Source organism: Podarcis gaigeae (assembly GCF_964106915.1).
Source record: "Podarcis gaigeae genome assembly, chromosome: 1".
Classification (NCBI taxonomy): Eukaryota; Metazoa; Chordata; class Lepidosauria; order Squamata; family Lacertidae; genus Podarcis; species Podarcis gaigeae.
Window position 1 is genome coordinate 21876079 of NC_139678.1, and position 16679 is coordinate 21892757.

The 16679-nt window shown below is 44.5% G+C and overlaps 1 long non-coding RNA gene across 1 annotated transcript in view; it reads left to right on the forward strand.

Annotated features, from left to right (window-relative positions):
* LOC310845116 overlaps positions 1-16679 on the forward strand; it is a 579409-nt gene that overhangs the window by 418069 nt on the left and 144661 nt on the right. The window lies entirely within an intron of this gene.

Sequence of the window (16679 nt, forward strand, 5' to 3'; positions counted from 1 at the left end):
GGAAGTTTTTCATGTTTGATGTTTTATCGTGTCTTTAATATTCTGTTGGGAGCTGCCAGGGACGTGGGTGGTGCTGTGGGTTAAACCACAGAGCATAGGACTTGCCGATCAGAAGGTTGGCGGTTCGAATCCCTGCGACGGGGTGAGCTCCTGATGCTCAGTCCCGGCTCCTGCCAACCTAGCAGTTTGAAAGCACGTCAAAGTACAAGTAGATAAATAGGTACCACTCTGGCAGGAAGGTAAATGGTGTTTCTGTGCACTGCTCTGGTTTCGGCAGAAGTGGCTTAGTCATGCTGGCTACATTACCCGGCAAAACTGTCTGTGGACAAACATCGGCTCCCTCGGCTTCCCCCAAATATTTCTGGGAACGGTCATGACACTGAGAGTTCTTGGGGGACCCCTACTCCCATTGCAGAGTTACAATTTACCAAATTCTCTTTGAAGAAGAATTGATTGCTAATCTATTCTGTGCGTTGCGTGGAGCTCCCATAACAACTCTCAGCACACTCAACAAACTACGGTTGCCATAATTCTTTCGTGAAAGCCATGACTGTTTAAAGTAGTATCATATTTTTTCAGTGTATGGTGTGAAGCGGCCCAAGAGTAAGTCCCACCAGATTTATAGGGGTTATTGCTGAATGGACATGGTTAGCAAAGTGCTGTTGATGACTCCTTTCTGTTGATGAATAGGCCCGGGCTGGCTAACCTCCAACTATCCAGATATTGTCGGACTCTATCTCCCATCAGTCCCAGCCAGCACAGCCAACGGTCAGGAATGATGGGAGTTGTAGTCCAACAACATCTGGAGTGCCACCAATTAGCCAACCCTCCAATAGAACACAGCTGTTCCTCTCTGACCTTTAATTCCAGTTAGCCAATTCACATCACTTTTGAAGTCATTCATTAAACTCATGGGCTAGCAAGTCCAGCTTTAAAATCAGAATATCCTTGATATTCTGACAATAATAGGATAAAAAATAATAATTCTCTTTTCACTTCAGAAGGAGAACTCAACTTCTCTTTGAAGCCTATGGTTTAATCAGCCTTTTGCTCTGATTCCTACCTGAAACAAAACATAAGTACCGTATTTTTCCGTGTATAACATGACCCCATGTATAAGGCGATCCCTATTTTTGGGAGCCCTCAACAGTTGTTGAGGTTCTTTTGTAAGCTTCTTTTGTGAGCTGTTGAGCAGTTTTTCGAAGATCCCCCACTCTGGCTGACAGAACTGCTGCCATAATACACCACATACTGGCACTCACCAAAGAAGCTGGGAAGAACGGGTAAGCAGCCTCCTCTCTAACATTTCCCTGCTTCCGCCGCAGCACCAGTTAATATACTTACTTCGCATATTAACCCATGTATAAGACAACCCTCAGTTTATCACAAAAAATCAGAAAAAAATGTCGTCTTATACATGGGAAAATATGATTGATATATATATATATATATATATATATTTGCTTTCGTAGATTTTCACGGGTACAGGAATGCAGGTTTTGGTGTCCTCGGGTGTCTTCCCGTGTAAAAGTTGGGGTGTCTAGGCGACGTTTCGACGAGGTCTCACTCGTCATCTTCAGGCTGGTGCTTTCGGCTTCTTGTTACTGGAACAGAGCGGGATTTCAATGTTTGAGTTCCTATAAATACTGTAGAGGGGGTGTGGTGTCTAGCCTCCAATGTTCTGGGCAGAGAGGAAGTTCCCAGGCTAGTGTGCCTTTTCTTCTTTTGTTCCTTAATTACTTGAGAGATACCTTGAGTGATTTCTTGAGTGATATCCTGAGTACCACTTAGGTGGGTCATTAGGTGTGGATTAGTTGCTAAAGTCTTTGTGTCTTGACCTCTTGAACTTTGTGAAGAGTTTTCCTGAGAAGATGGCTGTATTGCACTTAGTTGTGCTTTGGCTTGGCTTCGTGTATAGGGGCGAGCTGTGGTTTTGTGGCTTGTGTCAGCCAGATCTGTGTAGGGATTGCAGGGGGGTGCAGCATCCGGAGGTGCCACCATGGATTGGCTACTGGATGGTGTCAGTAATTCATCTGTGGAGAGGGTCTGGGTTTGGGTCTGGTGTGGTTGATTGGTGTTGGCGTTCTGTGTGCCTCTGGATCTGGTGTCAGTTTTTGTGGGGAGGGCTAATTTCCAGATGTCTGGCAAGCGGGATGTGTCGTCACGCTTGTTCATGTTGTGAGGGTGTTTCTCTATCTCGATGGCTTCCATGATTATTCTCTTGTGGTGATGTTCCGTGTTAAAGAGCAATTTGGAATCTGCAAAATTAATTTCGTGTCCTGTTTCTTTCATGTGTTGGAAAAGAGAGGAAGTTTTTTCTTCTTTTTTGACGGCATTCTTGTGTTCTGCGATACGTGCATTTATTCGTCTGTTTGTTTGTCCAATGTACGTGGCTGGGCAGACTTTGCAGGGTATTTCATAGATCCCTTGGTTTTCCAACTGGATTTTATCCTTGGGGTTTCTGAGGATATTGGCTATTTTTTGGTTGGTGCAAAAGGCTGTTTTGATATTGTGTTTATGGAGGATTTTGCTAATTTTATCTGTAGTGCCCTTGATATAAGGAAGGAGGGCCATGCCATTGTTTTCTTCTGTGTCTTGGTTTTTGGGGGGTGTTTCCTTTTGGATTAGCTTCGTAATCCTGTTTTGCTGGTATCCATTGGCAATTAACACATTTGAGAGATTCTGTAACTCAGTTGTCAAGTGGTCTTTGTCAGCCAGGCGTTTGGTTCTGGAGATGAGAGTCTTGGCTACGGAGTTTATTTGTGCAGGGTGGTGGTGTGATTGTGCATGTAAGTAGCGGTTGGTGTGTGTTTTTTTCTGGTAGATAGTGTGTCCTAGGGAGCCATCAGGTTTTTTGTAGATTAGGACGTCAAGGAAGGGAAGTTGGTTGTTGGCTTCTATTTCCATAGTGAATTGTATTTTGGAGGCTAGACACCACATTGGAGGCTAGACACCACACCCCCTCTACAGTATTTATAGGAACTCAAACATTGAGATCCCGCTCTGTTCCAGTAACAAGAAGCCGAAAGCACCAGCCTGAAGATGACGAGTGAGACCTCGTCGAAATGTCGCCTAGACACCCCAACTTTTACACGGGAAGACACCCGAGGACACCAAAACCTGCATATATATATATATATATATATGTATGTATGTCTCTGCACATATTCATGCCTTGTCGCTCTATCCTTCCTTTCCTTCTCTATCTTTCCTTGCTGCACTGTTAAAATGCAGATATTGTAATCTCCTACTCTGGTGGCATGGCATAAATAAATACACAAGTTGAAGACAAAACTAAAATAAATGGACCCAGAACTGCTTGTTACAGTTTGCCCATGCAAACTGTCTGTGGGTGCAAGTCAAACAGGGCTTTCAGCACAAATGTGAGTACCTTGAATTGGACCCTGAAACAAACTGACAACCGAGGTAGCTGTTTTATAACAACACAGGAGCCTGCTGGATCAGACCAATGGTCCATCTTGTCCAGCATCCTGTTCTCACAGTGGCTTGCCAGTTTCTAAAGTAGCTTAGGATATGCCAGGGGGCAGAATGTTTGAAAATGTAACACTGCATATAAAAGGTAAAGGTACCCCTGACCATTAGGTCCAGTTGCGGGCGACTCTGGGATTGCACTCTCATCTCACTCTATAGGCCGAGGGAGCAGGAGTTTGTCCATAGACAGCTTCCAGGTCATGTGGCCAGCATGACTAAGCTGCTTCTGGCGAACCAGAGCAGCGCATGGAAATACTGTTTACCTTCCTGCCGGAGCGGTACCTATTTATCTACTTGCACTTGACGTGCTTTTGAATTGCTAGGTGGGCAGGAGCTGGGACCGAACAACGGGAGCTCACCCCGTCATGGGGATTTGAACTGCTGGCCTTCCAATCGGCAAGCCATAGGCTCTGTGGTTTAGGCCACAGCGCCATCCGCGTTCCTAACACTGCATATAGAAAACCATAAATCTCATGTATAAAATAAATTATAACTACCACATCAGAGGTAGGCTAGCCCGCAAACGTACATGCATGTGCTATTTGCTGAGTGCAGGTGTTAATTTTATTATTTTATTTTATTGGAACAATTTAAGCATCCTACCAACCTTTGTACCTGCAGCTCAAAGCATTGCAGTGCTCCTTGGTTCTGCTGAATATATCACAAGCCTGTTCAATAGCCTGAGTGCACTCTGAAGGCATTTGTCTCATATATGATAGAGTATATCATTTGTTCATGCTGTCTGGCTCCTTGCCATAGAGGAGAATAATCTTGGATGCCTAAAAAAGCCAACTCATCTGTTTTGATGGCTGCAGTCTAGCAGCATGTTCTGGAAACAAATGGCCTTTTATCTAATAAAGAAACCAAGCTGGGCCTTTTATCTAATAAAGAAATCAAGCTGGTGGAAACAACATGGGGTTCTGTGAAATTCCAAAAATTTGAAGGCATTTAGCAAGGACATTTTCTCTGGAGCAAATCACAATCTCTCCCTCCCTCTCCCCCTCTCTCTCTTGATATTACAGCATCTTTCCAAAATATTACTCTGCACTTTCAGACCCTTCAAATGTCCCTATTTTCCAGGGACATCCCTGATTTAGAGAAGCTCTCTCAGTTTCTTATTTGATCCTGGAATGTCCCACTTTGGAGAAATGTTGGAGGGTATGGAGTTATACCACCCCCAAGCCGTCTGAAGGCAAACCTGTATAGAGAAGTTTTTTAAATGTTTAATGTTTTCTTATGTTGCTTAATATGTTGGAAGCTGCCTAGAGTGCCCGGGGCAACCCAGTAAGATGTGTGGGGTATAAATAGCAAAAAAATTCGTGATGGAATGGGACGTCTCTATTTTCATCGGAGAAATGTTGGAGGGTATGCACTTCCCCAAAAAAAAGTTGCAGCGTGACATGATTTGCATCATCGCTTCAAGTCCAGAACTTTCTGACTTCCCAAACTATTCTCAAACACAAGGCACTGTTAACAGATTTATTACGACTGCAGTCCTAAGCATTACTACGTGGAAGTAAACCCTCTTGGCCTGGATGGAGGCAGAAGTGTCAGAGGTGGCTGCTTGTCACCTTCATTTTGGATGAACGCAGCTTGATTTCCTGGAGAATGTTGACAGGCTATTTGAGGTCAGGAAGGCCACAACATGAAGCTTAGATCACTGTCCTTCCTGGCTTGTTAAACCCAGACAGCAAGAGTGAAACCTTTGCTGGGGGGGGGGGGCGCTTTGTGACTAAACAAAACTAAGTGATATTCACAGTACTGTATAACTTGTGGGATATTTACAATGCAGTTTTCTAGATAGGCACATGATAGCAGCTGAAACTCAGAGTTTTCCTGTAAGTTTGCTGGAGAGAATTCTCACCAACAGCAGCAGAGCAAGCCGATCAGGTGCCTGGGGCAGTGTGCACCATGGGGCGGGGCCAGCTGGCCATGGGGCGGGGCCACCCGAGGCAGGACACTCCACGGGGCCTCCAAGGAGTCTGCCTGCCTCCTCCCACTCAGCCACCCTAGAGCTGAGGGGCAGGCAGCAGGCGGACCGTTTGGGGCAGTGCAGAGCCTACGGGCACCCAAGCCACCGCGTCACTCCCAGGAGAGACATGTGGCTGGGGTGTGCTGCAGGCCCCAAGGTAAGTGCCACCCGCCATTTTGTCACCCCCACAGTGGTGACACCTGGAGTGGCCCACCCCCACCACACACCCCTTCCTCCACCCCTGGCTCCCACTGTGCCCTGACAGGGGAAAGGCATCTTCTCACCTGGCCAACCACATCCTCTTGGCTCGTTGACCTCATTCCAGCAATGTAAGAACATCTACATGTCTGAGCTCCAACAAGGCTGTTTGTGTGATTATTGTTGTTGGTTTTTTTTTTTTGGGGGGGGAATACCAGGAGAATCCAGCCTGCCTTAAAGCATCCCTGATTCCTTAAACTAAAAGGCTAAAACTAGCCTATCTAAGCTTCTCTTGTAAGCTGAAAAACGATGCACTCCAGTAGATGCACAAATGTGAGGAAGGAAGAATAATATCTAGGAAATATATCTTTTCCTAGCTTCTGTGCACATCCCTACATAACTAACTGCCATGATATATTTCCCCCAATGCTGTTTTGTGGGAATGCTTTGGTAATTGTTAATGAGTTTAAAAGAAGGAGCGATTAAATTCCCCGCCACCTTAAGAAACCATCATTTTGTAATGATAACCTGAGGGCCATGAGGCAAGGTGGAGCAGTGTTGAAGTATTCCGGCAAGTTTCCCTGGAAACTGCTGTTGCTTATCTGCTGATGGCAGGGCGGAGAGGGCCCTGGAGAGGAGCACTGCTTCTTTAGCTTCCCAGGTAAGGGTGGCATAGCAACATGTTCCTATTTTGCCTTGAGCAGCAAAATGGGGCACAGCATCCCTATTAACTATGGGTCAGTTTCCAACCTCCCGTTTCTGAGGGAGATGCGGCTCTGCCTCCTCGGTTGGAGGCAGTCATGCTTTTGATATCAGTTGCTGGAAGTTATGGGAGGGGAGGATGCTCTTGTGCTCGGGTCCTCCTTGCCCTTTTCCAGCCCATCCTGGCCACTGTGAGACAAGGATGCTGAACTAGATGGCCTCATGGGGCAGTTTAGGGGGGTGGAATTTCAGTAGGAAAATAATGCCTGCAGAAAGGGTTGGAGCTCTTCCCCCACAGTGGCAGAGGTTAGCACAATTTTTAGAAGAAACAAGTGATCCAATTACAAAGTCCCTGTAATCTCTTTTTAAATTTTTTTATTATGATTACAAATTCATTAAAGTGGATGGAGGAACCCAAGGAGAAGGAAAAAGAAGAAAGGCCATCACCTCACATTGACAATACATTTAAACATAAATGCACCCATCATATTTTATAGATAGAAAGCCGTAGATGTCACCCAAAATTTAATATTCAGTTGGAAGCCGCCCAGAGTGGCTGGGGAAACCCAGCCAGATGGGTGGGGTATAAATTATTATTATTATTATTATTATTAATGTCCAAACAAATTGGTGCTTGTAGAAAGCATGCTCTAATGTAGCAAGGTCTTCAGACCACTGCATAATAGATGGCGCTTATTTATCCTTCCATGCTCTATCAGTCTCTTAGTGACCATTAGGCACATAAGATCCAGTCTCATTGTCCCCATACAACAGAAATATAATTCAAAAGTATGCGAACACCTGTGAATTGCTCTGTAATCTCACCTAGAGTGGCCCATAAGCATTTGCATGAAGTCAATGGTGTTTGAAAGTGCTTAACTCGGGCTGAATCTTGCCTGGTTTTGCATGTTTTGCAATAGCCTCACAAGAAAATCAAACCTATCCATTCTTAAGGAAATCAGCCCCGAGTGCTCACTGGAAGGACAGATCGTGAAGCTGAGGCTCCAATACTTTGGCCACCTCATGAGAAGAGAAGACTCCCTGGAAAAGACCCTGATGTTGGGAAAGATGCAGGGCACAGGGAGAAGGGGACGAAAGAGGACGAGATGGTTGGACAGTGTTCTTGAAGCTACCAGCATGAGTTTGACCAAACTGCGGGAGGCAGCAGAAGACAGGAATGCCTGGCGTGCTCTGGTCCATGGGGTCACGAAGAGTCGGACACGACTAAATGACTAGACAACAACAATGGGGCAAATGCATGAACTTCAGTTGTGCTAAATTGTTTATAAAAAATCATTATTTATAACGGAATTTCCAGACAGATTAACCCAAGTTCACTTCCAGCAGTGTTTCCCGTCTCACATGCATCTCATTCACTTGACTCTCTGCTAATTAAATGTGATTTTCTCAGTAGAAACCATTTTTCCCACTCAATTGGACATTTTGACTCGGCGGGCATGAAAAATGGGCCCTCCCATTCTCAATGCTAGCTTTCCATCTCTGTCCCACACACTAGCATGTGCCGTGTGTCATAATGAAAGGCAGAGCTTTATCAGTTCCCCAGATACACCACATTGTTTTGAAGCTTATAGTCCACAGACTATCCACAGAGCTGGATTGATGGCCTTATGTATCCTACCCTGTGTATTCTTGTATTCTTGATAACCAGGTTTACGGAAATCAATCTCACAAATATGATACAAGTAATGGCCACCAGAGGCTGAAGGAAACACACAATTAAATTAGGCTCAAAAGGATGAATCTTGTGGTGGTTATGGGTTGCAGTAGCAGCTCTTACACAGTTTGTGTACCTACTGTGGGCCTGAAAGCAGTTCACACTGGTTCAACAGCAGTGTAGTGGTCTGGGGTCATGGCGGGGTGGGGGGGAGCGTCAGGGATTCATTACTGTTTCTGCAACAGGGTCACCATTTCCGAGGTCCCACAGCTGCCCAATCAGCATGAAAGGGGAGCTGCTGCATGCTCCAAAGCTAAGCATTTAGGAACATTGAAAGCACAAGGTGCTTCGGTTTAAAGAGAATGGTGCACGAGCTCTCTTACATGCAATTGAACTTCATGGAAAACACAAAATTCAGTCCAAAGGTGGTATTGGCACACTCCGAATCCTTTTGCCTCTGCATGCACACAGAAAATAGCAGATATAGTTAAAAGCAACACATGGAGATTGCAATGCCTTCCTAATTATTTTTGTTTTATAATCTTAGAAGTAGTGCAGCTGAGGAGGCATGGATGTGGCTCTCCTGAAGGGACTCTGCACTTCTGAATTTACCACTGCACTGCTGAGGTTCACACATCCATATTCCTCACTTGATCACTGCACCTGCCTGTGTGTCATAAAAGCTTGAGGAGCGATGTGAATACGGCAGGCAATGCAAGGAAACCCGCCAGTGTAGAATGGAGCCCATTTGGACAACGTTTTGCTGAAGGTCCCCTCAAGTATGACGCTATCCCATCTCTTAATTTCACAACAGATTTGACACGAGCAAAATTACTTCTTCACACAGCACATATTTAAACTATGGAATTTGTTCTGATAGTAACCAGTGATGGCTATCAACTTGGAAGGCTTTAAAAAAGGATTCAACCAAGGCGTAGTGGACAAGGCTGTTAATGGCTATTAGATAGCTATTTTCTACTTCCACTATCAAGGCAATATGCCTCTGAAAATTGGTTTCTGGAGAACAAAAGTAGGAAGAGCATGCTAAGGTTCTGCTTGTGGGCTTCCCACAGCCATCTGGTTAGCAACTATGAGAAGAGGATCAGAGAGTCATAGAATTATAGAATTGTAGAGTTGGAAGGTATCTCAAGGGTCATTTAGTCCAACCCCCTTGCAATGCAGGAATCTCAGCTACAGCATCCATGTCAGATAGGCACCCAACCTCTGCTTAAAAAACTCCAAGGAAGGAGAGTCCATCACCTCTTGTGGGAGTCTGTTCCACTGCCGAACAGCTCTTGCTGTCAGAATGTTTTTCTGAACGTTTAGTCGGAATCTCCTTTCTTGTAACTTGAAGCCACTGGTTCGAGTCCTACCCTCCATAGCGGGAGAAAACAAGCTTGTTCCCTCTTCCATGTCATGGCCCTTGAGATATTTGAAGGTGGCTATCGTATCTTTGTCATTATTTTCATCCCTCCCATTGCAAGGATCACCTGATCCTATTGTTTACTTTCATATTGTGAGAAAGGAAGGGGAGGAAGTCACTCTTCGAGACTTCTGTCACCAGTACTGTTGTACTTTTTCTTTGATCTGTCTTGCAAAGAGAGCTGCTCCTCTCGTACATGTTTGTTATGTTCTTTTATTTGACTAATTGGTAGAAATAAATTAGGTATGCTGCAAAACCTCCACAGCTTTGCTTCTGTTTACTCCACTGAGTTTGGGTGTGCACATGAGCAGATGTGAGTCCACAGCACCAGGACCTGCTCCTCGGGAATGTTGTGTTGGTGTTCCTACGTTCCTGTGATTGGAGGGTCGGTGAACGTGCTCCGGTTGCCCAGCCCATGCAGGCGCTGAAGAGGCGGGCTAATGGGCGTACCGAAAATCTTGTCTCACTTTTCTCTTTTCCAGGCTAAACATACCTAGTTCCTTCAACCATTCCTTGTCAAGCTTGGTTTCCAGACCCTTGATCATCTTGGTTGCCTTCCTCTGAACACAAATGTTGTTGGTCCTCAGTGCTCTTCATCCCTAGCCCATGAGATATTCAAAGATGGCTACCTCAGTCACTCAAGATACTGAAAAAGATTCCTGGACCAGATGACCCTCATGGTTCCTTCTAACTCTTCAGTTGTATGAATCTATGGCTAGATGGACCTTTGGCCTCATCCAGAAGCCCTCTCCTTATGTTCTCATCGAAACACACCACCTAATACCTTCCACCCTGGCTCACCACACTCTCTTCTCAAGGTAGTACCTCTGGCCCAGAAGAACTAAACATCTGGACTTTGATATGAAGAGTAGTACACACACACACACCAACTCTCCCCAGAAATGAGAAAACAAGTATACGGTTTTGAAACATCAAATGCAATTATATTATTTCCACCACCTCCTCTCTTTACAAGCTAATGCTGCCCCTACCTTGCGCCTCACAGCAGGTTTTTAAAATTAACACAGCAGGATGATTTCACGGGAGAGAGAGAAAGAAAGTGCATCACAAAACAGGGAATCCGAGCAAGATCACTCGAGGACAGTACGTCTAGTGCTGCCTGACTCATGTAAATTCCATTATTTACAAGGCCCGGCGAGTGATTGATTCTAAGGGAAAGCAAGATGCGGTGGATAAAGCGTTGTTATTACATAAGTGCTGATAAACTGACGCCTTCAACCCGTCTGGGGAAGGGCACTTCTGTTGTTTGTGTAATAAAAAGATTTGGAGGGCAAAGAGTCAGGGTAAGACTCTTAAGCTGAAGACAAAAAGGGCTGCCATTGAAGGACTGTAAGAATGTGGAAATCCCCAAGAGGCAGTAAAGAATCCTTTACTGAGAGGGAAATTCCCTGGGGAGATCCAAACCAGGCGCATTCTGCGTGTGACGGCCATCACCCAGTCACTGCTGCTTGCCTCCTTTGGGGGTGGCGGGGAGAGAGATAGCAGAACACAAGTTATTCAGCTTATTCCCTGTCATCTTCACTGGCTTAAGCTAGGTCCACACACCAAGCAAGGGAAGCGCTAGAATGCTGAAATGAACTTCTCCACCATTTCAGATGCTGTGTGTTTGGTGCAGTCCATCCACCTAGAATTCAGCCTCGTCAGTGGTATTTCCTGTGCACTCCCTGAAATGGTGCCATCCATTCTATCATTCCAGCATTTTTCATTCTAGCAGAAACAACTTTTTGTTGTTGTTTAGTCGTTTAGTCGCGTCCGACTCTTTGTGACCCCATGGACCAGAGCACGCCAGGCCCTCCTGTCTTCCGCTGCCTCCCACAGTTTGGTCAAACTCATGCTGGTAGCTTCGAGAACACTGTCCAACCATCTCGTCCTCTGTCGTCCCCTTCTCTTTGTGCCCTCCATCTTTCCCAACATCAGGGTCTTTTCCAGGGAGTCTTCTCTTCTCATGAGGTGGCCAAAATATTGGCGTCTCAGCTTCAGGATCTGTCCTTCCGGAAACAACTTTAGGGATCCAATAATGTGGTTCTGCTTTTAACCCTTACAATGTTCATCAATGCCAAATCTTTGAAAATTATTTATTGACAGGCGCCACATAATGCCTGTTCCACATAAGGAAGTTTATAATGTTTGATGTTTCACTGTGGTTGATGTTTTAATTTGTTGGGAGCTGCCCAGAGTGGCTGGGGCAACTGAGATGATTAGGAAGTTGAGGAGATTTTAATCTGTTTAATCTGTTTCAGTATTTTAACTGTTGTAGGCCTTAAAGCATGGTAGTGAATATTTCTTGATTTTGCTGTTCTATCTTTTGTAAACCTCTCTGAGGTTTGTTTGTTTTTATTACAATCCAGGGGTGTATAAATTTTATGAAATAAATAAATGTTCAGATTGCGATTATACCTCTCCTTGCCCAAGCCTAGGTGTTTGCTGGAGGTTTCCCATTCCAACTTGGTGGCTCTGACAATCTTCACCCACACAGTCTTTCCATCCTACTGTAGCCCACTTTTAGCAGACATGTCAGTGGTTTTGACCCCCCACCCCCAGAAGCAGCAAGAGGAAGGAGGGGGAAGAAGCAGAGGTGAGAGTATACTGAGGGAAGGGGAAAGGCACCATTGAGACAACAGATTTGTGAGAATGAGCCCTTGGCAGCTGTCCAACAATAGCCTGGCTACAGACATTCTTGGTTGCCTGGGCTACCCCATTTTTAGGTGCGAGATATATGTGTGTGTGTGTGTGTGTGCGCGCGCGCGCGCACCATCCACATACCCACTGTAAATTTCTGTAACTATTACCAAACCCAAGGCTGGATCTAAAACATGGGTAGGCAAACAAAAGCCCAGGGGCCGGATCCAGCCCAATCGCCTTCTGAATCCGGCCCATGGACGGTCCGTGAATCATTGTGTTTTTACATGAGTAGAATGTGTCATTTTATTTTAAATGAATCTCTGGGTTATTTGAGGGGCATAGGAATTCGTTCTTTTTTCTTCTTCAAAATACAGTCCAGCCCCCCCCACAAGGTCTGAGGGACAGTGGACCGGCCCCCTGCTGAAAAAATTTGAGGACCCCTGATCTAGCCACATTTTAAAAAATAAAATCAGGAAAGTGCATTGTGCAATGGTACCTTGGGTTACATACACTTCAGGTTACATACGCTTCAGGTTACAGACTCCACTAACCAAGAAATAGTACCTCGGGTTAAGAACTTTGCTTCAGGATGAGAACAGAAATTGGTGCAGCAGCAGCGGGAGGCCCCATTAGCTAAAGTGGTGCTTCAGGTTAAGAACAGTTTCAGGTTAAGAACGGACCTCCAGAAGGAATTAAGTACATAACCAGAGGTACCACTATAAAGCTCATAATGCAAAATCACATTGCCAAAAGATCAAGCTCTACAGCGCCATCTGGTGTCACAGTGTTATAACACATTTATAACACTTCTTTGTTTTTTGTATTTTTACTAATGTAGCTGAGTCCCAAGTTTCTATCCTTTCATATCACTGAATGGTTAGTGACTGAAACGTCAGCTTATGTTCCGAAGCTTTTGCATGCTTTCCATTAAAACCTTCCTAAATTAATTAATGACTTCCTAAAATTATCCCTTATCCTCTTCAAGTACCTTACCAAGCCAGATAGCATCCTGCATTGTGTTTGCCTCTCGGATTTGGGCAACAAAGTTAAAGATGCTCCAGGGAACTAAAAAATACATATCCGTCCTGGGAGATTTAATTGCTCCATTGACAACCATATTTTAACCTTGAGGGGGGAGGAAATACTTTCCATTTTACCCACTGCTGCTCCTTCCGATCAGAATCTCTTCCCTCAACATGAGGGCTTTTAAGAAAGACCCATTCTTTTCTGCCACAGGACATTCTGCCACTGTCTTTCCCAATGAATCTAATCAACCTGCTGCAGGGAGCTAAATTGTTACAAATGTGAGGCTGATTGAAATTAGCACATCTTAACTCTTGATCCCAGTGTGAGAAAATGTGGCTTTGCATACTTAAATACCAGGCAATCTCAATAAGTCAAAGGGGGGGGGAATAGCCTGAAGATGAGAGAGGAGTTATGCTGATCGTGTTGGAGGGATTAATAAAATACTTAGTAAATCAAAGTAGTGGGGGAAACTTTGTGTGCGAGCAAGCGGGGAGCGATTCTATTTTTAGCAGCCGTGCTCCTTAGATATGAAATAGTTATAGAGATTGTGTTCATATCTCATTGCAGAGGATGTTCAGAAGCGAGATTCAAAAGGAGATTTCAAACTGTTGAAGATGTTTGGGAGTCTATATGAACTTCGTAACCACAGCTAGTGGTATAGCAGAGCAAAGATGCCATCTTCTAGAACTATATTGGCCATCATCATCATCATCATCATCATTATTAATTGAATTTATATACCATCCTATACCCGCAGCTCACAGAACAAAATAAAAATATAAAACCACAAAATACATAATCAGAATAAAAACAACAACCCGATAACGCCCCCCCCCAAATAAAACACATTTTAAAAGGGCATAGACTGTCAATCAAATCAGCCAAAGGCCTGGTTAAAAAGGAATGTCTTTGCCTGGTGCCTAAAGGTGTATAATGAAGGCACCAGGCGAACTTCCCCAGGGAGAGCATTCTACAGATGGGGAGCCACTGCAGAGAAGGCCCGTTCTCATGTTGTTGTTTATTAAATTTATTAACTGTTGCAGGTTTGGGGATGGGGATGGGAGGGCAAGTCTGATCTGGTACCTCATCCCTTTGTTAAGTAGGCTAGAAAGTAACTGGTCCAAGGTCAGCCAGTGATGGTATGGGGTAAAGGTGAATGGTAGGAGAGGGGGGAGCTGCCAAAAATTGGATGCAGATCTTCCAATAAGTTGACTTAAGAAAATTCATGGAAATAGAGTTCCTCTTCCCTCCTTCATCTTTGTGCAGCCCATCCCACATTATTTAGGAAGACTCCCATATCATCTGCAGAGGCTTTTCAGGTTCCCCAGTACTACATACAAACACACACATTTCTCTCTTTTCTTAAATTGATGTCCCACAACATCCTCCAGAGGAGTCCAGGGCAGAATGCACATCAATAGTAGAAAAACCAGATAATTAAAACGTCTAAAAAGAACCTTCTGGAAACAGTTGAAAGCAACCTTCTAAAAACAGTTTTAAACTCCTAAAAAAAAAAAAAGAATACCATTTGCTGGAAACTGCAAGAAGGGAGAGTGTTCTTGTGGGTTTCCCACAGACATTTGGTTGGCAACTGTGAGAACAGGATGCTGGGCAAAAATGCCCAATCAGTCGGATATTTTTATGTTCATATACAGGGTTCATAGGGACAGAACTTTCAGCCAACAAATGGAAGCGATAGGACAGGAGAGGGAGGGATTTAGGCCAGATCCTAAGCTCAGTCATGTAACCAGGCAACCTGTCATGGAATTTTATTTTAAAGGCTTGTTTTCCCTCTGCCAGATTTAGGGAGAGTAGCAGCAGCAGCTGCAGCCCCACTGCTGAAAAGGGTTTGGATCTGGTGCAACTTTAAGCCAGCTCAATTTACACCTGCTTGCAAGCAAGCAAGCAAGCAAGCAAGCAAGCAAGCAATAGACTACCGTATTTTTTGCTCTATAAGTAAGGGGAAATGTGTGTGCATCTTATGGAGCAAATGCAGGCTGCACAGCTATCCCAGAAGCCAGAACAGCAAGAGGGATTGCTGCTTTCACTATGCAGTGATCCCTCTTGCTGTTCTGGCTTCTGAGATTCAGAATTTTTTTTTTCTTGTTTTCCTCCAAAAACTAGGTGCGTCTTGTGGTCTGGTGCGTCTTATAGAGTGAAAAATACGGTATACAAAAGCCTTGAAAAAGGGTCATCTTGCATTCTCAGAGGATGCATTTGCAGCGATACTTTAACCATCAACTTGTGTCCCAAAATCCAGGGTCCTTCTTCCAAGCATGTTGGAATCAGAGCAGTAATACTTCTGACGTCCCAATAAAAATCTAACTGACCTATAGCCAGAAAAGTTTTTAGAAAGAATATAGTTGTAAGAAGGCTTGCAAGCCTTCTCTCAGGCTACTTCTATGTATGCTGGAAGGTCATTCCATTCCCAGCACAAAGTATATGGGCTTGATGTACTGTTTATATTTATATAAACCTGCAAATCAAGTTTAAATCATGAATCCTAATCGATGAAAGAGACAACAAGAAAACATTCTTGGGTTAGGGGAAAATACCTCCGGGAAGGTGAACAGAGTTTCCGTCAGTAATTTGCCAGGCAGTGGTCATGCTTCAAAAACTTAAGTCTTCTTAATTTCATTTAGAACGGGGAGACGAGAAAAACAATATAGGATTTTGCTTCTGTTTTGACAGGCGCATCCATCTCAAATCTGCCGTTAAAGGCAGAAACTACTATACCCTCCTTCCAAAACATTTAATGGTGCAAAACAGAAAAGCATTGCAAGAGAGGGAACTGACTCAGCAGTTCTGTCCTATATTTTGCCTTTCCAGAAGCAGATGACTTGAAGCTTCCCTGCTGCCTAACAAAGTGTTGATTGTATTAAAAACCTAATGTTGTGTGTGTTGTTGTTGGGGTTTTTTGGTACTTCAGGCTTGATTACGCTCTGATTCTTACCTATAACAAGCAGTCCCGCAGTAGCCGAAATTGCCATTGTTTCTTAAAAAAGCCAAGGGAGTCCACTTCATGGTGGGCAGGAAAGGGGAGGCAGTAATGTTGCCTCTGTGCAATCAGAAGCTGAAGTTATTTGCTGCTGCCTCTGAATGTCAGAGGAGGAAAGGGAAAAGACTAGAGAAAGAGAAGTACAAAGGGGGTTTGAAGCTCTACAGGTCGCTTAGAGGGGCAGGGACTCTGAGCAGCTACAACATAAATACAAATAGCTTAATATATTTAGAGTTATTTATCTGCTACTAGGAGCTGTGTCTCCACTTGCCAACCTCACGCACCACCCCACTCCTTATCAAATGCCATACCTAGACTTTGTGAAACCCCATAGACCGGGGTGGGGAAACTTTTTTGGCTCCGACCAAGCAGGCCAACTTCCCACAGTAGTGGTGGCAATAGAGGCAGCCCCCTGCTTTCAACCTCTTTCAACCTGCATGCAAGGGGCATGCAGGAAAGGACTTTGCAATACAGTGGTACCTCAGGTTACAGACGCTTCAGGTTAGAGACGCTTCAGGTTACAGACTCCGGTAACCCAGAAATAGTACCT